This window comes from Perissodus microlepis, chromosome 12, assembly GCF_051167445.1.
Source record: "Perissodus microlepis isolate ML-2025 ecotype Zambia chromosome 12, ASM5116744v1, whole genome shotgun sequence".
NCBI classification, from domain to species: domain Eukaryota; kingdom Metazoa; phylum Chordata; class Actinopteri; order Cichliformes; family Cichlidae; genus Perissodus; species Perissodus microlepis.
In genome coordinates this window covers 20,770,020-20,794,169 of record NC_140472.1, presented here as the reverse complement: position 1 = coordinate 20,794,169, position 24,150 = coordinate 20,770,020, and the positions used below count along the sequence as shown (strand labels likewise).

At 38.7% G+C, this 24,150-nt stretch overlaps 1 protein-coding gene across 1 annotated transcript in view; it reads left to right on the top strand.

The window, feature by feature from the left end:
* The first annotated feature begins 1,526 nt into the window (after nucleotides 1-1,526).
* bmpr1ba (bone morphogenetic protein receptor, type IBa) overlaps nucleotides 1,527-24,150 on the top strand; it is a 65,442-nt gene continuing 42,818 nt past the window's right edge. The window contains exons 1-2 of the mRNA XM_084945483.1: nucleotides 1,527-1,738; nucleotides 22,340-22,408. The gene's annotated coding sequence lies outside the window, so the exon portion shown is untranslated. The remainder of the gene's footprint in view (nucleotides 1,739-22,339; nucleotides 22,409-24,150) is intronic.

Sequence of the window (24,150 nt, the reverse complement as noted above, 5' to 3'; positions counted from 1 at the left end):
TTCAGAGATGCTCTCAAGTCACTTAAATCAACTTTCATCCCCATTCTGATCTTCAGCAAGTTACCTTGACTATTTCTAGCATCTTAATGTATGATGAAACATTTGCATTAACAAGCAGTTAAAAATTAAAGTGAATATTTAAGTGTCTGGTGAATGTATATAGAAGTCCCTGTTTCTTCCTTGCTATGTGGACCAACATATCTTTCTTGACATTTCTCATAGTTTCATGAATCCTGTTCCCATTTTTATTTATTTTCTACCATGATTTAGAAAGAAAATATATTTGCTTTAAAATCTGTTTCATACACTTCTCCTTATGCTTCATTCAATTGTTTAGCTCTGTTTAGAAAGTACATTTTTTTAAATTTTGTTAGAAGAGGAAAAAATGTTTGAGATGACATTAAGTAGAGAATGTTGTTATTTTAGAAACTGGTGTGGGGATTGGATGGATGGAGGGTAGTTTCTTGTTTTTTGACTATCTACACACCTTTAACATGAGGACATTTACTTACTTATTGGTGCAGGATACATCCAGCCTATTTAGTTTTTTTCCCAATGCTATGACAACCCACTCTTTCACTCACTTCTTATAATTATAAATCTTGTTTTTTACTGTAAGGGGCTAATGGGCATGCTTTAAGTGTTCAGTCTCTAAATTCTCAAGTAGAAAACTGTTGTCAGAACTCTTAAAGTTGATCTGGTTTTTTAAATAAATGATGTGCTTTTAAATGCCCAAAACAAATATGTCTGCTATTTTTTATAGTGTAATGCTATCTAACCAAATTAAACTATTTGAACACGATTGTAGAGAAGTCATAGCCACTGTCAAAAGAGGATTTTTAACACATCTGCACTGCTGACAAATGTTAAAATGGGCAGACAGAGAAATAAAAGTGAAAATGAGGTAGTAAACGGTGGTATGTAGGGCACGTCACCACACATTATTCCCATGTCCTCTATACAACCAGCATTTTTAATACAAACCAATCTTTGCACAATCAAACTGATTTCACTGTTATTGTAGAAAACAATGAAAATGAGATAACTGTTCGGGGATTTTTATTGAGTGTATATAAGACACATTAACAAACCCAGCACTGACCCTTACACGCTGTCTCAATTGATGGGGCATGAGTCAGGCAGAAAAATTATCCAGTATAGTTGATGTCACATGGTAACATAGTTTAAGGAGTTAGCTCATAGCTTACTTATTTGATTCAGCATTGCTGAGCTAATGTTTACTTGTTATTGTAGCATATAATCCTTAGCATATAGGCCTCTTTTCACATAAGACTCATTTTAAAGTCCATCAAATTTAAAACGTTCTTAAAATCTAAGCAAGACAACAAAAGCACTGTTTTGTGCGACAAAGCCTGGATGTGTTTTTCTTTTTAATTAGACTGGAGTTAATTTGTGTTTAGGTGTTCCTTAAACAACTAGCCCTTTGGAGTGGTTTTAAGGAACCCATTCAGTGCGAGTCTTCACTCACCTTTCTCCTGCTAATGCACTCCTTCTCTTGTGGTATTAATCACCCTCCTGCAGCTGAGGGACCTTTGCAGAAACACAGTCGTGTGTGAGACCAGTGTGTGTGTGTTTAAGTGTAAAGAGAGCGAGGGAAAAGCGCGAGAGAAAGAAAAGCTACACTTGGAAACAGAGTGACTCGCGTCTCTACCCTGAGTATCGTGGGCTGCAACTTTTCCTTTCAGTCGACAAAAAGAAAGCCAGAAAGCATCCTAAGGTGAGTAAACTCGAAGCAGACGCGAGTCGGAGATCTTTTTCAGTCGCGATTGTTTGTATTCACCTTGGGAAGTTTGACAGAGCGTTTTTTGTCGTTTCTTTCGGGGTGTTTACAGTCAGATTCACGTCATATCGACTTATTTTTGTGGAGCGTTTGAGGCTTATCTCACTGCGTAGCTGTTCCTGAGCCACGATGTGATGGAAGAGAGAGAAGTTTAAGCGCTAGGAGGAGCTTTAATAGTTTACCCATGTCTCTGTTAGCGGTGTTTACGTTACACTTTACGTGATTGGGATTTCTGTGGCGTTGCTTGGTCTATATTTTCCAAAAGTGAAAAGTAAAGTAGGATACATGTTAAATAACACTCAGTAGTGGTCAGCCAAGCTCGCAACTTCTTTTTTCTTCACAATCAATAATATGTGCTGTTATCAGAGGAATGCATGATGGATTCTAGATTTACACCTTATTCCTCTTTTTCTTGTTCTGTACTTTAATATTCATTTGTACAGTGTAGTTACTTAACGTAACTCTAGTTCTATGAGTTCATGTACAGCCCTGTACCAGGATTTACTGTTGGCTAATTTCACCAGAAGATACTAGGACAAGACCAAAGACTTTTAGCTGTGGCAAGTGAAAGGAGTAGGCCATTCTCCAGTCCCATCTGTACTCATGACTCTAAAGAGAGGAACTATCTTCAGGTCCCACCTTGGAATGATACATCTAGTAAGAGGCTTGGTGCAAGTCCCTTTTGCAATGTATGGAACTTAGGAAGTTGTCTGTCTTTTCCTTTAATGTGTTGTGCCAGCTGTGCCTTGTCCACAAATTTAGGAACTTCTTCTAGAATAGGGGAAGAACCAAGTGTTTTAAGTTCCACCAGAATCTGTTTGATCTGATTGTGGAGTGCTAGTGAAATGGACCTGTCTAATGCTTTTGCTCAGTTGGTTTTGTGTTCTCCATAAAATCAGCTCAGCTCTACGTCCCTTGACTGTAGATCCCAGATGCAAAGGGACAAGTAAAAGACTGTTTAGTGGATGGCTCACATAGCTATGCATGATGGTCGGCTGCAAACAATTCAATTTAACCTCAAACAAAACCTGAAGAAATTTCTGGATGCCCTGCGCTGGGCAGAATGGTGGCTTGATGGCTCTGGTCTCACGCCAGTGAGCAAACACATGCTAACATGGCTGAAAAGCCCTAGTGGTGGTACAGTGGTCTGATTTTTTTTTTTTTATTAATTAAAAAGAAGTTATTAGTTTCTCAATAAGAGGGAAAATTTCAGTTGTGTGAAGAAAAGCATATATATATTATAATGACAGCTGACGACTGAATATTTTAATAGAATTGGCTTACAACTTGTAGTAGCAGTGACCCAACTTGAATTTTCGAGACTTGCCTGAGTGGGCCCCCTTATTCAAGGGCTCAAAAAGCAGGGGGAAAAAAATCAAATGAACCTCAACACAGCCTCCAGCACTGCCCCAGTATTCCCCATACACCCCACTTATACACACATAGGCATGCACATAGTATTCAGCTCTCTCTTTGAGACCAGTAACCAGGTCCAGGTGTTTGTCAGTGTAGCTTATGACAAGAGTAGGCTATATCTGTATGTGTGCATGTGTTCACATGAGCAAGCCTGTGTGAATGTCTGTCCAGATGGCATAATCCTGTGACTCCAAATCTTACCTCACCTCATCTGAGGGGTCCGGGACCGGTAACACAGGGAAACCGCGCAGGAAAGCACTCAGCAAGTATAAATGAGAGAAACAGAGGTCCAGATGTGTGTGTATGTGTGTGCGTGTGTGTATGTGTATGTGTGTGCGCCTCTGTGCGTCAGTGTGAGGGTACTGTTCTCCCTGTCTGTCAAACTAGTAAGTGTTTGCAGTTGTTGAGGCTTCAGTTGGAACAGCAATCTTATTTAGGTCAGGAACACATCAAATAAATGTGAGAAACAGCCACATTCTCAATTGGCTGTGTAATTGAGTTTTACACAGCAGCTGTAAACAGAACGCTTCCTTAATTTTCTGTCCTTGTGTGTGTGTGTGTGTGTGTGTGTGTGTGTGTGTGTGTGTGTGTGTGTGTGTGTGTGTGTGTGTGTGTGTGTGCGTCAGAGAGAGAAATATCAGACACTTAACAGTTTTAGACACCTCGTGATGTGAGATGTGCTTACTGCTGGAAATTTAGATCACATTGCTTGAGGTTAATCTACATTCTAAGAATGCCAAATCTGCCTAAAACAAACTGAATTTGCGCTTGCCTAGAAAAAAGATAAGTGCAACACGTAGGAAGGACGAGGTGCTGCAAAATTGCACTGGAAAGTAAAGCTTATTCAAAAGTGTGACATCATGCCCTATTTAATATATTCGTGAGATTGCATAGTTTTTGTGTTAGTCGATAGATGTAAGCCTGTCTCTTTTATTTTGTGCTTAACTGTGTGATACGATTAAATGCAGGTAAATTGTCAAAGCAGTTTTTATTTAAAGATCTATTTTTTCCTGTTGTCAAACCGCTGAATACAAAGTTTTTTATAACTGGGCATATAAAAAAAATTACAATTCATACACTGGAGACAGGGACTGTTTTAGGATTTTATATGCAAAATGATTACTCATCCATGTCATGCCATGCAGTCAAGTGAAGTAGCTTTTGACACCCACTGGACACGGTAGACTCAGCATGAGCCTCAAAAAATCCCAGATTCCAAACTCAGCGAACACTCGTGTTAAAGATTCTTGATGACGTTATGTCCATAACCGAGCAGGCAAAGTAAAACTAGAAGTACTGCTTTGTAGTTTTTATGCGTAGGCATCAAAAATGAAGCTAAACCAGATGAAATAGGGGTTATTGAAAGGAATGATAAAACCATGATGCAATAGTGGGAGCTCATAAAATTGATTTGTTCAAGTGTTCAGTGAGAGCAAATGGGTAAATGGCACGAGGTCAGATTTACAGAAATGTGCCATGTCCTTGATATTTTTGTTCATTCCATTCTGCAGTGGCTGCTTGCCAGACCTCACTGCTTTTATCTTTCTCCTTTTATTATGCTAACGACAGTCTTGATTTAAAACAATATCAAATCCCTAATCACAAGAATCAGATTACCTACGATGCATTAAATAAGAATGCATATGACAGTAGGGTTAATCAGAGTGTAAACAATCATTTAAGTGAACCATAGTGCAGTGTTTAGTTTCTCTAACATTTAATTTCCTCAACTTGATGGAGTTGATAAGACTCAAAAACAGATAAGAGAACTTAGCCTGGGGCCTTTTTTCCCCCCCAAAAGACCTTACGCTCTTTAATTACAGTGTCAGTGTGATTTATAGAAACATTTGAGCATTTATCTCCACTCAAATTCTGAAACATTCTAAATTTTGGATTTTTTTTCAGAGTCCTCTTTGGTTCTAGTGCCCAGCCTGCCTTAAATAGCCTCAGATCTGAGGCTCTGTTCTAAAAGGTTGGAGCGGCAAACACTGGAAACATCTACTGCTTAACCTTAATTATGTTAGATTATATTACAGATTTGATTTTCACCTTAACAGCTACCCTTCAACAACTCTAAAAGAAAACTAAAAAGCATTTGTCTTTTACAAAAAAATCACCAAGAATAATTACGTGGTTATACAACTCTATTTTGTAAATGTTTTGAAAAATTGCAAGAAATATAACAATAACAATACCAGCTTGTTTGTAATGTAAATTGTAATTGTTCTTAGTGTGTTTTTTCTCAGCTGTAGAGCATTATGTTGTTTGTGTGATAGTTTTACTTACAGATGTCTCGTCTCACCTGGCCAGATGTGGAACAACATGTTTAATCTGCTCAGGGTTTGCTTTACCTGTGGGAATGGTGCATCTAACAGCATTTGCATTCATGAATTTAAAATTAGGAATAGAACCCATTTTACTCTTTATATATGACATAAACAGTAGCACATAGTAATAGTTAGGCTGGCGGTGTAGATAAATATCTTATAAGGTCAGACACTCATTTATGAAAACTGTCAGTCACAGGGGAAAAAAAACAAATGAAATACAATGAATGTTTAGCTAGCAAAGAAGAAGAAGTCTATTTGTTAGTGTTCAGTGTTTAAGAACAGCTGCTTTTGCCATCTAAAAAGTGTTATAACGAAGACAAAAACAATAACATCATAGATTAACATACATGTCTGTGTTTTAATAAATGAGCAGGGCAAGCAAGGCCTGACAGAAACCACCAGCGAGGTGGATTTTTGCTTGTTTCTTTAAGTACGCTTCAGGAATAGTTCTCCAGGCTTCTCGAAGGACATTCAAAGCTCTTCTTTAGATGTTAGCTGCCCTTTTTTCTGTACTATATCAAGATGATCCCACACGGCCAATCCATGACTAGTGTCCATTAAGTGTGTTTCTATCCACGTATGTTTTACTGCATTGTATGTTTGTGAGGCTGATAAATAAAGCCGTTGCCAATCAAATGCTTTTCTGATTGTATTGCGTCGTGGATTAAAATTCAGATGTACTTTTCTGCACCCATAATTTCATCAATTTTGAGAAGATCCAAAACACCATTGTCTGAAATGCAGCCACACACCATGACAGAGTGTCCACTGAGTTTTACACATGGCTGTAAACACTCTGTTGTACCTGTCTCTGGACCTTCTCCTCACGTACTGATAATGAATCAAAAATTTCCAAATTGTATAATCACCCCATAAGACCTATTTGCACAAATTTTCAGTCGAGTTCTTATGTAATCTATTACAACTCGGACTGTTTACTTTTCTTAAAAATAGCTTATTAAATGCCAACCTTCCACTGAGACCATTTTTTTATGAGTATCAAAATCCTTGATGATGGAACTTAAAATTGGTTCTTTGGCAAGTTGTCCATTACAGTATGTGTAGAGACAACACTGGCTCATTCCTTTGAGTTGGGTGACTTTTTTATGAATGACTGATTCATAGCTCAGTGTTTAGTGGTTTAGCAAACAAACAAAAATGTATTCCTCTGAAAATAGTTGGATACAGTGAGCAGACTGAAACTAAGAGAAACAGTAGCCAGTTCCCACTAAAAGACCTTCAGAAAGCCTGGAGAACTATTGCCCAAGGCCACTTTAAAGGCAGCCTGGCTTCCTGGAAGCAAAAATATAAAGAAATGATAAGTGGATCAAGACATTTGCACAGAACTCTAAAATGCTTTATATGGATATATCTAACATGTTTTTTGCTCTTAAAGGGTTTTTCTTCCTCCTTAAGTCAGATATTAAACTTAAACTATTAAACTTGAAATTTGATTTAGAAAGTAAGACTGTGTGTGTGTGTGCGCGCGTGCGCGTGTGCGTGTGCGTGTGCGTGTGTGTGTGTGTGTTTGGCTTCATACACATGGATTCCATCAGGTTTTTCTCTGTTGTTCCCTGAAGCTGGGATGAGTTAAAACATTTGATGCTTGACTTAAAGATGAGGCCTGTGATCTATTGCCTGTGCTTCTTTGATATATTCACAGAAGTATGCAGTGACCCAACCCCCCCCCCCCCCACACACACACACACACACACACACACACATCACACTTTTGTTTTTTTTTTTTACAGGGCATCACAAGCCATACTAACACGGAATGTCAGCAGACCTCAGTGCACTGTGTATGTAAATTATTATTTTTTTTTTAATTCTGTTATCTAACCAAAAACTGCTTACTTAGACAACCTCATCAGTTTTCCTTTAACATCTGTGCTCCATACTGAGTGCAGGCATAATTTAGCAACACACCAGAAGGAGCTTATCGTAAGATGTTTATTGATGTCACAAAACATTTGACAAAGTTGAATAATGTTTTAAAAGAGTGTGTTTTTTATTTTCTTTATTTCCTTTCAGGGATATTAAAATTGCTAAAAAGCTTTCCCACATTAAGAAGTCTTATGCAAGGCGTGCCTTGCAAAATTTGATCATGCGACTGCACACTGTGAATCCCGTGTAAATAATCTATATAATTTTTTGGTCTTCACTTGTCAGGTAAATTTACTATTTTACTAAGATAGTGCTTTTGGCAAGGAAAATGCCAAGGTCCTATCCAAACTGTCTGATGTGGTGGAAAAATCCAGAAATAATAATAAAACTTGAAAGTTTATTTTTTAAATATATTTTAAAACTCTCTTAGGCCGTGCTAAAGGTTTATCTTAGGTCTTGCTGTGCTTCTGGTGACTAAGCACCATATTTTGTTGCTGTAAGTAAGGCAGGCTGCCACCGTTTCTGACGATTGAAGCTAAACTTTTCTCTGCTTCTGTCTGGAACCTTAAGAGAGTCTAACTCCAGCATTAACGTTGTTTTATTATTAGCCATAGCTGCTACCTTGATGATAACAAGCGTCGTGCTGGCCAGTTTAACATTTATGATATGTGTTTAATACTTAAGTGTTGTTGAAACCCGATCTTTATTGACGTCTTGAAATTCCTCCTTAAGTGTTGTTCAAAGGTGTGAATGTCAACTTCTGCTCATGCATTCAGCTGCTAATGAGGGGAGAGGTTGTGAGAGCTTTGTGAAAGTGCTTTGTGAAGTTGTGTGTCATCCACAGGAGGCAAATAAAGTTATAAAGTAGTGAGTAGTAATAAAGAAAGGTGTGTAGATTTATTTTGTTTTGTTTCAAGAACTGGACAATGCTATTACATGTTATTATTTCCAAACTGTTCTATTATGTTTGTCATTGCCACAGAATACATACAGTGAAGTGCCACAATCTCAATCTGTCATAAAAACTTTTGGCAGGACAAGTGAGAAGGAAGTTATTATTTTACAGGTTAAAACCCCCCAAAACAAAACACACATCTCTGAAATTGCCAGGCGGCCATTGCAAGCTCAAATTTGTTCTCAGCTGAAGTGACTAGATGTTGCATCTGAATGCCTCCCTCGTCAGTGCTCGTCTTGAACTGCAGATAACAAGATATGATCTGACAGGAAATTTCCCCGCTGAGTTAAATGTAGATGATTGCATTACAGATGAGGTAGACACTGATCGAACCAGCAGGCATCAAACTCTATTCTCGAGTGTGTGCGTGCATGTGTGTGAGTACAAGTGAGTGAAAGAGAGGTATCAAAAAGAATGCATTGTAAGCACGTGTAAGTTTGGGACAGAGTGGGACAATGACCTGATAAGTTTGAGCTCCTGTGTTGGGCTCTATGAAGACTCAAACGTCTACATGTAAATCATGTGGGCGTGCAGTTGTCATGGACAACCCTGAACAATGAATTTTTTTTCCAGGTAGAAGAGAATGAGTAGGTGTTAGAAGAATGTGCCTGCATGAGATAGCGTTAGATTGGGTGTTCGACTACTGTATATAATATAGGGTGAATTTGTGTTAATGTCAGAGATATCGTTTTAACGAAAAGGTCATTCAGCTGCACAGTATCATTATCTTCATTACCACTCTGCTGCCCCTCAGGGTGGACCTTTTAAAAAAAAATAACCTCTCCTGATCTCATGATGGAGTCATTCTGCCCCTGTGCTCTGTAATTCACACAGGCCGCAGAATTCAGCCACTCCTCCTCCGGTGTTGCCCTTTTTCTTTACCTTGATTAATGTGATGACCTGGCATAGTCTTTTTAAAAGGAATACCTATAATACCCCAGCCTTGGGCTTACTAAAGAGATATTTCCATGACCCAAAGGCGAGATCAGCAATTCACTGTGCGATGGACTTTGTGGCTAAAATAAAGCCGGTGGACAATATAACACAGCCACATAGAGCGACGCTATGAAAATGTTTAAATTATGATTTATTAGGCCTGTTTCCCACAGGGAGTATGATAAAACATACTACCAGCCAGCTTCTGATCTCATTATTTGGGTATTTTCTTTCACTGCAGGTCCTACAGCTCAGCGACTGCGCTAGTTTCTTTTCTCAGTTTTTTGGCATGTGCAGTCTTTACAGACATGACGTTTGGTAAATTCTAGTCTTGTCTGAAAAAGTACAAGGACCTATTTTAATTGCTAAGTGAGAATAGTATATTGTTCTTGCAAAAAAGCCCTGATCCCAAACATAAACAGGTTGAGCCTCAAGGATGCTTTAAATCATATAGTTTTTTGCTTTGAACTTTCAAGCTGTTCTCTATTTTGTAGACCACAACTGTCTTCTTGTGTTTGGTTTGGCTCTGCTCTAACCAAAGTAATCACTAGACCTGTAGTTCACTCGAAGGGAAAAAAACAAGAGAGAAATGATGGAGTGATGAGTGGGGAACTGGGAGGGGGTAAAGAGGTCTGAGGATAGAATGATAAACATCTGGATTCACTTTGGGACAATTTCATCCCTCCTGCCCCCAAAAACCTAAGACCTCAATTTCCATGGTACCTCCTTTGAGGTGCCATTCCATCTGCAATGGAAGAAATATTTGCCTAATAGCAAGTATCTTTGTTAAGTTTTAGGAGATGCCTTTATTGAGATTTCCTGAAACCGTTATTAAGACCCAAACCTGGTCCTGAATATCGATTTCTCTTGGCGTTTGAGTGAAAATGGGTTAATTTATCGACAGTGGCATCAAGCGTCAGTTTGTGGTTGTTGTTGTTTCAGATATTTTCAGTGAGAGAAATTACTTCAAGCTGTGGCTGTGCTGTTAATTTTTTAAGAAATGCCAGAGAGGTTAAAGGTCAGGCCGAGTGATGGAAAAACTTTGACTTCCTATTTTCCAGGCAGGATATGTAAAACACATGAGCAGTTCTGCGTACTGTGTTTATTTCCACATGTTCAGACATAACAAAGTGAACAGAATCTGAAGGATTTGAATCTCACGTTACTTTAGTTTCGCAGAGACTGACAGACGGGGAGTTACAGCTGAAAGTGACTGAGGCAGAAGGCCGTATGCAGTTGTCTCTTTGTCTCTCTTTGTTTTCTCCCCCACTTAGTCTTCACTGTGTTGTCCAGTCCTCCACACAAATGCATTTAGGTCTGGAATGATAAATGGTTTTCTTTGATTCGCGCAGATGTGTCTTTGGCAAAGGAGGGGCAGTAATGTGTATAATCAAACTCAGAAGTCACTGGTTGTTATTATTCTCTTTTCACCATGTCTTCTTCTGTCTTTTCCGCTATCTTTCTCTATTTTTGGCCTCAACAGATAAGTGCAAAATGTGCTGCTGCACACTGAACTGTTTTGTGTGGCATCATCGATACCCTCCCGACTGAAATTGCATCCATGTTGTCTGTGCAGACACTGCCTCCCCATGAGACATAAATTCATGATAGGCTCATCAATATGTTTTCCAAAGTCATTATTCCAGAGAAATTAAATCTGATTGATGCCGAATTGAATTAAACCTCTGAGATATTGAATCTGATGGATGTGAAATCAAATCTCATGGGGGTCTGTTTCTTCACTTGCATGTCCGGTGGATTTATTCATATCCACCTCAAAAGGCAATTACAATATGAAGCAGGCCTATGGGAGTCTTTGTGTTGTGTTCTGTGTAACAGCATAATGCTTATTGAATCAACGCATTGATAACAGCAGCCACTGGGAAATCTGTTGCTCACTGACATCTGCTGGTGAGCTGAATATGAACGAGATATTTACTCTGTTATCTAGTCTTTTGTTTGGTGTCTTTAGAGGCTTACAGGGAGTTTAGTGAGAGGTCAGTAACAGGAAGTGAGTGGATGAAAAATATGAGGAAAACGTAAAGATCTTAATATAGCAGATAGCACTGTAGCTGGGTTGCTGTTGTTTGTAGATTTAATAAGGTGATATAAAAACAGAACTGACCAGATGGCCAACACTGAACCAGCTCTGCCAGATTAAGAGGCAGCAAGCTCCAAAATGCTGAGGAAATTTGGAGTAAGAGAGTCCAAGAGAGACCAGATGTCCGTAACAGGCCTCTATAGGTCGCAGACCAAACTATCAAGCACATGACTACACAGCATTAGGATGACTGCATAGCATTAGGACCTTGTGCAGGAAGCATCAGTCATCATGTGCCCATGAATTTCTTTTTCTGATATTGTTGCCTTTTTATTTCTGCACAGTGTCATCCTCTGAATACTCTGCTTTTTCTCTCTCTCACACCACTCTCGGTCTTTCTTAGGATGCTCTTTCTGCTCACATATAGTAGATTCTCTTTCAAACAAAGGCATACATTGACATCTTTAGATGAACCAAACAGGGTGCATGCATGTACACTAATCTGTTTCACATGCTCACTGATTTTATATTCAAAGTAATACGCTGGGAGCAGTGTTTTTACAAGCCATAACCCCTGAACCATGTCCATTGAGCTTCCTGTAGGGGGGGGACTGCATACCCTGCAGTCCTACCTAGCTGTGATACAATATCGTTTAAGGCACACAGCTCGTACTTGTTCTCAGCCAGCTTTCTGCTGCTTCTTTATGCTGTTTCTAGTAATGTGTGACATAAGACCTGGTAGTGGCATGACATTCAGTTGAGGCTTAAAATGTCCCGTGCAGAGGCAAGGTGATGGACATCATATATATAAAATTAACCTGTTTTATTACAATAATAAATGGTATTCTAAAACAAGCACTTGTTTCACCATGAGCTTTATGCTTCCGAGCTTTTAAACCACTGTATGACCTAATTTTACAAAATTCAACAGTACTGTAAATGATTAAGTTCCAGCAGTTCTCACATAACTTATTTTATACAATTTTAAAAGATCCTAGATTTCACAAAAACAAAGTCACAGTTCACCTGGCTTCTTCTAGATGACTGGTATCTATTATAGCTTTGGGAGTCACTGTATTGCTGCCAACAAACTTAGTTTAATAAGCAGCAGACAGAAGTGTGACAGAAATCAGGAGGCAGACAGACATAAGCAAGTTTGTGTGGTTCCTGTAAGTCCTGTAGAGAAGACTTCTTTACTGCTCTACCGAGCCAAACCAAAATGCTGTGCAATGTTTGAGACTCTGTGTCTAAAATTGTATTTAAAAAAAAAAAAAAAAAAAAAAAAAAATATATATATATATATATATATATATATATATATATATATATATATATATATATATATATATATATATATATATATATATATATATATATATATATATATATATATAATTAATTTTTTTTTTTTTTTTTTTTTTGAAAGCTTACTGGCTAGGAGGGCGTCCTGTTCTCTAAACCTTGCTCCTGCAGATCTCCTGCTTCTGCAAAACCGGCCGCAGCAGACATTCTGCACAGGGCTTCTAGAAATGATAGCAATGCAATGTGTTTTCTTCTGTGTGGGTGTGTGTGCGGCAAGTGTGTGTGCATGCTTGTGTGCGCTTGCAAGTTTCGCCTTAGAGGCATCTGTTGCAGGTTTCAGGCACATGTTGTGGGATTAAGGAATTAGCCATAACAAATAACCTCATGCACACACCCTTGCCTGCGTGCCCAAAAGTCACCACATAACACTCCAAAATTACAACCCGAGACCGCTGTACACATCCACACTTGTTCCACCAGGGCTCAAATCTTGGAAGCTCAGCTCTGTTCATCTCTACCTTTCTCCACTAAATCTTGGCCACACTGTGTTAAAGAAAAAGAACTCTTAGTAGGAATGAAAGTTGCCTTAATGTTAGGGTTACATTAGTAAAAGATAAGGTAATAGGACGGGGGAAAGCCAAGTTGTCAGAGACTGCCTTTGTCCGAAAGAGAAACACAATAAAGCACACTGAGCTTTCCAGTGTTTCCCCCAGGTTCAGGTTCTAGCTAATCAACAGTGCACACAGCCGTGACTGTTCTGTTCCAGGGGACTGGCAATAGAGGGATGGAGGGGGGTGGGGACATGGGGTGGGACAGGATGAGGGTCGTGCTTGAAATGGGTTTATAAGGGTGGAAGGAGTTAGAGAGTGCATGCAATTGCATGATTAAGGTGTGTGTGTGTGTCTGTGTGTGCGTGTGTGTTACCATGTTCATGTGCCTGAGCGTCTTTTTGTAGGGGATAAACCTAAAGGGGCCTGTGCATGTGTCAGTTAACTGTACATGCAGATGAACAAATTATGTCAGTGATACAAAGTCGCTCAATAATGGAGAGTTTAGAGCGTTGTGTTTTTAGTCTGTGCTGTAATCACTATCAGATGTCAGGGTGGAGGAGAGGGACGGAGGAAAGAGACTGTGCGAGTGAGAGAGGAAAAAAGACAGAAATAAAGATGAAGACAAATGGCAAAGCAAGAAAATTCCTAAGGTAATGGACAATAACATAGTATATGCATACAATATATGTTTTAACTTCATACTGTGCGCACACACACATTGCTGTAACTTAACTATGTATAACACAAATATCAAAAGTCAGCAAACTAAAATCATTTGGTGTAACTTTCTACTTTATAACACAGAACTTACTAACCTAATGATAAATAAAAAAAGACTGTGGCATTGGATTTGCAGTTTCAGAGCCAAACCAAAACATTACATTTTCTAGGCTACTTGTCTAATGGTCACAGTGCAAGCCCCTGTCCTTGCTCGGAAACGTCACTGAATGCTGTTGCTTGCTCCTGATTTACATCCCCGGCAAGGATGGAGGAACTTTTGGGTGGCATGTTTGGTTTCTTTGCATATGAAAATGTGTTGCAGCAATTGAGTCCACAGGCTGTAGCAGTATTCAGCGAGGCAAAGTCCTAATCATTTTCAGATGGTGGACAGAGTCCATGCGTCTGGGGCCATTTACGAGGTCTGCGGCCACCTGGATGCGAGGTGGCGGTAGGGCAGCAAAATCCACCCGATATGACTGTCCTTTGTTGTCTAAGAAGGTCTGATGTGGAACACAGGTAAAATGATATGTATGAATTAGTGGGCAATTTCATATGACAAATTAGTGTTGTTGTTTTTTTCTTTTGAAGGTGAAATTTTAAATATTTGTGTTGGATTACTATTTGAGTTTAATTCGTTAACAAACAGTTGACAAAAAAAATCATGACAGTGTTGTCACTCATACTGAAACTCAGTCAGATATTTTTTCTTCAAAGGCTGCTCCCTGCAGTTATTAAACTGTAATAAGATATGACGGGCAGGAAATCTGAAACTTAAGATCATTTTGAGAGGTTAAAGGATGACCTTTAGAAACTGGCGTGAGAACTTTTCAGGCAAACGTTTGCCAATCGTTCCTCAACCTCAAACATGGCCTGTGATTTAGAAATGTAGAAGTAAGTGGACTCATGACAGCCAGCTAGAATGGTTTCTTACTCAGACATTACAGAGACATTAGACAGTCTCCTTTCTAGCTGTTGCAACACATTAGGAATCATTCTCTCTTCTGCCAGTGTAATTAAAAAAAAAAAAAAGAGTATTACTTTGTTAATGTGCTTGTAAAGTGTGGATTTAAAGACCTGCTCTTCCTGCTTTGTGTGTTTTTCTGTAATGTAAAACGGTGTTAAGGAAGTTGCTTTCACTGTCAGTACTAGAACTGAAAAAATCTCGAGATGCTAGTGATACTTTACATTATTGTGTACAATATGCCATTTATAAAGTAGTTCATACTTGACTCGTGTAGTGTTTACTTTGTCAGTGATATTTAGTTCTATAAGAAACGCTTTGGTGCCAGGAACTTGACTTGGCTACATATGTTGTTTGACATCTGAACAAAAATGGTTTAGAAATAAGGAATGCACACATGTAAAGTAAAACAATCAGTTTGACCAAACTTCTGTTTTAAGGTTTAATAAGCTCAGACTGGCACATACAAATGTGAGAGGTTCCTTTGGGTGAATGTAAACTTAACAGAGGCAGGTGATGGATGTCAAATAAAATCTAAATAGAAACTGTAACACACAGCTGGTAAAACAAAGAATGCTTTGAATGACTGACTTAAATAATTAAAATGCCTACGTAGTAGCATGTTACTCAGAAATGTCCACAATCTTTGTTGCACTTCCAAGAAGTTTGTAGACTAGATTTGGGATCATTTTCTCTGCTTTGCATTATGCTGGTCTGTATTTTTCTCTCTTAGAAACCTTCCATCACTATAACAATCTATATAAACATGCAAAGTGGTCAATATATATCAGGCTAACACATGACTTTACATATCTTACTTGTACAGTATGAAAATCATCAGCACTGTATTGTTTTTCACAGAGATTTCTGTTGGGCTTTTTCATATCCCTTTTGGCAGGGATGCTGCTGTGCCATGCAGGTCCCAGGAACTCATTCCAAACCTTTCTCTGACCCTGTGCAAATGTATGTAATTAAGCAATGAAAACTTGCCATAGCCAGGCCTTCTGCTGCAGGAAATTAAGGATAATCTGGAGGCTGTGGGTGCTCTTTGTTGCCACAAGGCCTTCTCAAGGTAAAGTGGCTCTCCTGCAAGATTGGTTTTCATCCCTTATGAATTAGTTTTGCATGTTTCTGCTTACTGTGCCCCCTCTCCTTACCTCTCAGTGTTGTTTTTCTGTCTTCTTGTGTGTCTGTTTTTTCTTAGTACATCTTCTAACCCTGCCCATAACACATTGTTGTGTACTTGTAAACATGTGTAGAAGGTTCAGCAAAAACAGCAAAGTTAACCATTAGATACTGTCACAGTGTGTCTGTTCTTTTTCACATTCTAGCACGGTGGCTTTATGGGAATGAATCTCATATTGGATAAAGTACTACATGCCCATGTTACAGTCTTTATCAATATCATTTTATTATAATCGTTGGGTCGACTGTTGTTGTTATTTGGCACTATCTGAAAAAAACAAAATGAATTAAATTAAATTTTATTCAATTGTAAGGATGTTGGTAGGGAACGTGATGACATCATAATATGAGATGTGGACATGTAAATTAGACATTAATGCTGTGAAATAAAATAAAAGCTGCGTAAATGTTACAAGTGGGTCACTATAGCCCATTGGTTGGTGGTTGCTAGGTTAAATGATGACATCATTATATTTTTGATATAGATAAGAACCTCCAGGGGCTGAAGATGCGCCTGTGTGCCAAATTTGGTGGCTCAAAATCTGTTTGGGGAAACACATAAGATTTTTGTATATTACAGTAAGATATCCAAACAGCGATATTGAATAGCAAGTTATTTTATATTATGTGGAAATAAGCCAAAACATTGGTAGCAGGAGTAAAGCAGTGCATTTTCTTTAAACTAATCTTAAAAATACTTGGTTCTAGAGCTTAAAATTCTTTTAAAATCAGTTGACCCAGTCGGCATAGCCTAGAGTCACTATGGGCATTTTGAACTTTATCCACTGAAGTCAGCAGTGAATCTATTTATTTTGCAGTGGGTGCACTGTGGTGCTATATATCACTGCGGTTGTTGTTTTTGTTGTGTTTAAAGAGGCGTAGAGAAGATAAAAAGAGAAGCGACGTCTGATAAGATTTACCAGCAGGATGATGCTGTTGCTGAATTTTTAACAGTTTGGATCTTTCAGTCATTGTTTTGCAAGTAAAAGCCCCACATCACAGCTCTTTTAGCAAGGCACCAGCTTAAAATAAAAACAGGGTTTCCGTGGAAGAACACATGGAAAATGAGAGAAATGGATAAAAGCTCTGAAAAACATTCTGTGATACTGGGAAATAATTTCTCATCTTTTTCCTTTGTCAGATGACGTTAGAATAGCAGGGTGTGAGTACAAGAGCTAAAAAAACCTCTAAATGCTCAAAGTTGATTTTAAACAGTGAGTTAACTTTCAAAGGCAAACATCTGTAAACATCAAGATTTTTCTGACAATACTGAATATCAGCCTCTGTTTTTTTTTTTTTTTTTTTTCAACTTTAACCTGCTTGCTGTTGTAAATATTTCAAAGCTTTGGGTTTTATTTCTAAAAAGCGATTTCCATGTAGGTAATCATATATCCAGCCTACAGTAGATCAGAGATGAGATGAGATCACAAAAGTTAAGTCTGAGTTTAACCGTTCTCAGGCTCTCTGGACAGATTTTAAGTCATTTTCCTTTTTGGAATTCTGGACTTGATGAGGTTGATCAGTGTTATACAGTCTGTTGTTGCGCTGTTCTTCTTGCTGAAGACAGTTGTTTTCCCTCTGGCTCTATGTTCTGCTGCAAAAATCATTTGTGATCACACAGATGTCTCCCTCATGGGATTTGGTATGGATTCGGAATAATGTTCCTAATTGTTTTAAAGACTTCCACAGAGAGACTTGTTAGTGTATGGCGCACAATCCATCTGACATTTAAACCATCTGTCCTGGAAAAAGTCAAGAATCTGGTTGTAAAACTATAAATGGGACAATTTAATTATCCAAATAGACTCAGCTGTTCATGTTATGTACTGAAAAAATGCACTTAATCATAATAGACAGTGAATTTGATGCATTTTATTTTGCCTTTGCATACATCTTTTTGCCTCACATCATGCCTCATGTTGAAATGATTTTTTTTTAAAAAAAGTTTTCAGAGCTAACAGGTGGGAAAGATTTGGTAACCTGGCTGGTAAGTAGATTTTTTTTCCCTTGCTTCTCCAAGTTGCGGCTAAACACTGAGGGATCTATAGAGGCAGTAATGAGTCATATCCTTCAAACTGCTGTTCTGTATCTCAGACACCTCCTAAAATTCAATTTGCAGTGACCTTCTCACACATACGCATGCATCTGCAGACACACAGGTCTAACCTGTTCACGGCTCTATACTGTACTTCGCACCTCTGGGGGTGTTTTCTGGGGAAACAAATCACGTCAGTTGCCATAGTGAATGTGTCAGTCAAACTTATACAAACACACTCTACAGTTTCTGGCATGTGTTGCAAGCAAGGTGGTCTACACTTTATTGAAGAATAAAGGTAAATCCTGTCAGTCAATGTCAGACTGTCATCTGCCAGAAGAAGTATAAATATTTTCAGTAATAACATGTTATAGAGATATGGAAACAGTACATTTTAAAATGTTTGTTTGAAGGGGGGATAGTTCAGCTGAGGTCGAGTTGCAAAATATGGCTGCCTGGATTTTATTGGAGTTGGCTTGCCCAAGAGAATTAAAGCTCCATGTTTGGCGCTGATATTGCTATTGTCTCATAAACGGATCTTGGGAATGCTTTTCATCAAAGATTTAAAAAAAAAAAAAAAAAGAAGAAACAAAAAATATGAACATCCTTGACATTGTGTTGCACTTCACATAACTCTTTGGATTTAAAGAGTTATGTGCATTGATACAGAGCGATTTTAAAGTGGCATGCAGATCTGTCTCTGTGCAAGATCTGTTTTCTAGCTGGGTAAAATAGTCTGTCCTCCATAGTATCACCTTGATCGCCTACTCACTAAATCTCCGACTTTCCACTGAGTCTAGTTTGAAAATTACTTGAAAAAAATTGGCATTTAGAAGTTCTGTCTCGTTCCCAAGCGTCGCTTTTCAATGCCTTTACGGCTAATAAATGAATTGATAGTTTCCATACTAGCTAGGTTACAGAAAATATAGAGCAAAATGTAAATGTCTGTATATGAGAGAGAAAGAAACCAGCTAACAGAAGTGCCTCTCAGCAGTAATGTGTGACTTTAGGGTTAAATGGCCAGGCTTGCTGAGTGATTGCCACATTAGCCAAAAGTATGAATAAATCTTCTGTTCAGAAATTTGACTATTTATGGACTCACATGAATTTGATCATGTGTTTTCTTTTAATGGCTTTTTAGGTTTTACTAAATTCTCTGTGGCCGCACTGTTAAGCTCTGCAGATGTTGGAGTGTGGGTGGTATGTTTAATGGTTTCAGATTGGAATAGATTTTATGACAATTTTAGAATTGGATACTGGCCACAATACTATAAATGCATTTTTTCCATAATAGAATTAATTTATTTCAGCATCAATGCTATAGTTTACTCAAAAATAAGCAGCAGGTCTGCAGAGAAGTTTACGTCTATATACAGTCCTATGGAAAATAACGTTTTCAGAGCACTCAAAAATGAAGTGCACCCTAAGATTTACAATAGCTTGTAGAAACATCCTCAACAACTTGAAATAAACATTTTTTTTGTAGGACTTTCAGTCTGTCACATCATTGTGGAGGAATCTTTACCCACATCATTGTTTCAGTTCACTGAGGTTTTCAGACAGGCAAGGCTCCCTTCACATCCAGTATGAGCATTTAGGTCAAATTGAGGTCTGGACTGTGACTCGATCATCGCAGCACCTTGATTCTTTTCTTTTTCAGTCATTCTGTCATAGATTTGCTGCTGTGCTGTTACTTTTACACAGACGGCCTCTTTGGTATAGACAATATAGATAATACTTTCATATTAGAGACGTTTGTGACCAGCCTGATATCTGCAAGTTGCCCAGGTCCTGTGGCTTCAAAAGAAACCCAAATCTTCACTGTTCCTCCATCGTGCTTGAGAGTTGGTATGAGGTGTTTGTGCTGATACACTGTGTTGTTTTTGTTTTGGTTTGGGGTTTTTTGTCAAACATTGGACTGTGTATAGTCAGACATCTCCACTTTGGTGTTATCTGTCCTTTGTCCACTTAACAGACAGCGCCAAAATGGTTTGTTTAAAATCAACTTTGCAAACCTAAGCCAGTGTGTTGTTCTTTTTTAGGAAAAGAAGAAGCTTTCTTCTGGCTATCCTGTCAAACAAGCCACACTTGTTCAGCCTTTCTAATTGTAACACTAATTAATAATTGTACTGACATGAACTTTAATGCTTAGCATGCTAATTGAATTCTGAAGAGTTCGTTTGGGTTTTTTTTTGTTAATGTGTGTTCATAATCTCATGTTGGGGTGAATTTGCTGGGACGTCCACTCCTGGGAAGATTGTGGCATTATGATGAAACACAACGTTTCAGTTTTTCACACGACTGCTTTAGTCTTTTTTAATGAGTGAAGTTCTTTGAAATGCTGATTATTGTGATGATTATCATGGCATGCAAACCTGAGGTATACACGTCAGCTGAATTTGTCTGAACATGAGGCATGTGCCTCACCCTTTTTTTTATTTATGGCTTTATATCAGTTCCAATATAAATATGCTGCAATTCGATTGCATCACGTTCACAGTTACACAGTCACATCTTTTTCTTACGTCTCACGTTTTAAGTGGATGGGAAAACATGCTTTTCAGTAAAACGTTTGCAGAACATTTTAGGAAAAAAGTGAGGTAAACAGCTGAGATGCCATCTGTCTGCATTCATACGCGTTTCTGGTGCTGCCATTCTCAAGTCACCCTACCTGTCAGTGTTTTCATTGCCTATTGTAAAGCAGAGAGTGAAATAACAGTTTGTAGGAACTCAGTGAAAGAAGGGATTTGAGCAGTAATCCTCCTCACTGATCCTTTTTAGAAACAACCGTCTGGCACACAGCCTGGCCCTCGCCATAACACGCCTGCTTTTGATACCTGAAGGCTGAACTGCAAACTGACACCCACAGTGGCATTTTCTGCTTTTCACATACCTCACATCAGAGACTCTCTGAAGATATTTTCCTCATTCGGTAAAATCGTTGGCTGCTGCAGGTGAGCTCAGGTATTAACCCTGGGGTTAACGCACACTGGATCCTCACATCGTAATATTAATGCTGACATTTTTGAACGGGTTGGAAAGTGCTCATGTCATGCTATGAGTTATTTTCCTTCACTGTTCAGGTCATGTCAAGCTGAAACAGATATAATTATTTTATTTGATAAAATATGGTGTAAACAAAGACGTCCTTGGTCCAACTTGTACAGATATTCTCATTTTATTTGGTTTTGCCCTAAGCCGATATCCAGTCTCAGCTCAGCCTGTTTTAAACAAATGCTGTCTGTCTTTAGAGAGAACAGCTGCCAAAATATGAGTCTACCCAATTAATTTTTACTCCATAAATCTCCGTCTCTTGAAGTCGAGCCTGGGCTTGGGTTAAGTAGTCATATTTTATCGATGCAGTGATCATTACGATTCATTGTCTTCTGTCTCCTGGCTCTGCAAACAAACACATGCTTTATTTGTCACAATAATAATTATTATTATTATAATAAGAAATTTGGTGTGGCATCTTTAAAGGTATATTTGAAAATACATTTTATTTTAATCTGGATAAGGCTTAAGCCATGACAAGGCTAGAAAGCTTAAACATAGACTTTATCTTCATTCTTAATATATTTGACCCACAGCAAATATCTGCATCTTTATCTTTGTCATTAACCTTCATTGGCGTGAATTTCAAACTTTTTCCACTGCTTGCTTGAGAAATGCATTTAAGTTTGTAGAAGCTTTGATTTATGAGCAGTCTGGCCTTTTTAACACCTAACGTGAAGTGACCTCTTTGTCAAGTGGTTGTTCTGACTGTGGGGGATACCGTATGTAGAAAAGGCCACAGACGCACAGAGTAAGCTGTATACTGTCTCTCTCTGCACACACACACGTGCACACCCTGTTTCTCTCTGTAACCATAAGGCTGGAATGGTTTATAGGGGGGTAATAAAAATGGACGCCGTGTGAAATGAATCCAGTTTAAGTTACCGTTTTTTGAGGCTGTGTTTTTCTTAGAGATGAAGAAATAGAAACACCCATGTGTTATGTTTATATAAAGGATTTTTATTTGAGCTTAATTTTCCATCTTTACAGGTGAGATTCTGTACATCCACACCCTTCAGTCGCTAGATGTCTTAACATGGTGCTGTCCTTGGCATATTTGGCTGTCTGGATTACAAAAAACAAAATGCTAAAATTTTAAGTGCCTTTAAATATGTTTTTGTAAAGTGAAGACTGATTTATTTGTGTTTTGTTTGTGTGCACACAGGGATTGTAGAAGTGTGATCAGCCCTACCTACCAACCTCCCTACCAACAAAAGTTGGCTTACAAGTGCTGGTAAGAGAAAATATATCACTAGGATTTTTCTGGAAATACAAAGATTTAAAGCTGGAGTAAACTGTTCTGACTAAAATAACCCACAATGTATCTAGTGTACATGCCTAAAAAGGACGGCAGTAAATGGACACGGTTTCATGTTTGTCTGAAATTCAAAGTTTGCCTAGGGCAACGCAAAGATAGTGATAATATGTCCTTCATAAATAGCTCTACATTAAGCTTGACCCAAAACATCTTACTCAAGGTTCACAAGCTCCCCTCTTGTTTACATAATCACTTGCTAGTCTATTAGGAAATTGAATCAAACCAAATATCCAGTGCAGTGGTAACCTCAGCAAGGTTGCTATCAAAAAAGCTTTCTGTCAGGTGGCCCCTGAGGTTCAGATACATTCAGATTTCTGTTTTGGTGAATGTGGCAGGCAGAGCTACAAACTGCTGCTGGTAAAAATGGAGAGAGATACGAGTGCGTCTATAGGCTGTCTTGGCCACATACAAGGAGGAATGATTTAGTCTAACTGAATTAGTAGATATGTGAGGATGAATATAAACACTAAACAACTGAAGGCAAAATGGTATTAAGTCAAAACCTTGTCTTTTTTTTTTTTTAAGTGTTGTTCTGGCCACACTACAAGATACAGATGACTTACAGTGGGGCAAAAAAGTATTTAGTCAGCCACCGATTGTGCAAGTTCCCCCACCTAAAATGATGACAGAGGTCAGTAATTTGCACCAGAGGTACACTTCAACTGTGAGAGACAGAATGTGAAAAAAAAATCCATGAATCCACATGGTAGGATTTGTAAAGAATTTATTCGTAAATCAGGGTGGAAAATAAGTATTTGGTCAATAACAAAAATACAACTCAATACTTTGTAACATAACCTTTGTTGGCAATAACAGAGGTCAAACATTTACTATAGGTCTTTACCAGGTTTGCACACACAGTAGCTGGTATTTTGGCCCATTCCTCCATGCAGATCTTCTCGAGAGCAGTGATGTTTTGGGGCTGTCGCCGAGCAACACGGACTTTCAACTCCCGCCACAGATTTTCTATGGGGTTGAGGTCTGGAGACTGGCTAGGCCACTCCAGGACTTTCAAATGCTTCTTACGGAGCCACTCCTTTGTTGCCCGGGCGGTGTGTTTTGGATCATTGTCATGTTGGAAGACCCAGCCTCGTTTCATCTTCAAAGTTCTCACTGATGGAAGGAGGTTTTGGCTCAAAATCTCACGATACATGGCCCCATTCATTCTGTCCTTAACACGGATCAGTCGTCCTGTCCCCTTGGCAGAAAAACAGCCCCATAGCATGATGTTTCCACCCCCATGCTTCACAGTAGGTATGGTGTTCTTGGGATGCAACTCAGTATTCTTCTTCCTCCAAACACGACGATTTGAGTTTATACCAAAAAGTTCTACTTTGGTTTCATCTGACCACATGACATTCTCCCAATCCTCTGCTGTATCATCCATGTGCTCTCTGGCAAACTTCAGACGGGCCTGGACATGCACTGGCTTCAGCAGCGGAACACGTCTGGCACTGCGGGATTTGATTCCCTGCCGTTGTAGTGTGTTACTGATGGTGGCCTTTGTTACTGTGGTCCCAGCTCTCTGCAGGTCATTCACCAGGTCCCCCCGTGTGGTTCTGGGATCTTTGCTCACCGTTCTCATGATCATTTTGACCCCACGGGATGAGATCTTGCGTGGAGCCCCAGATCGAGGGAGATTATCAGTGGTCTTGTAT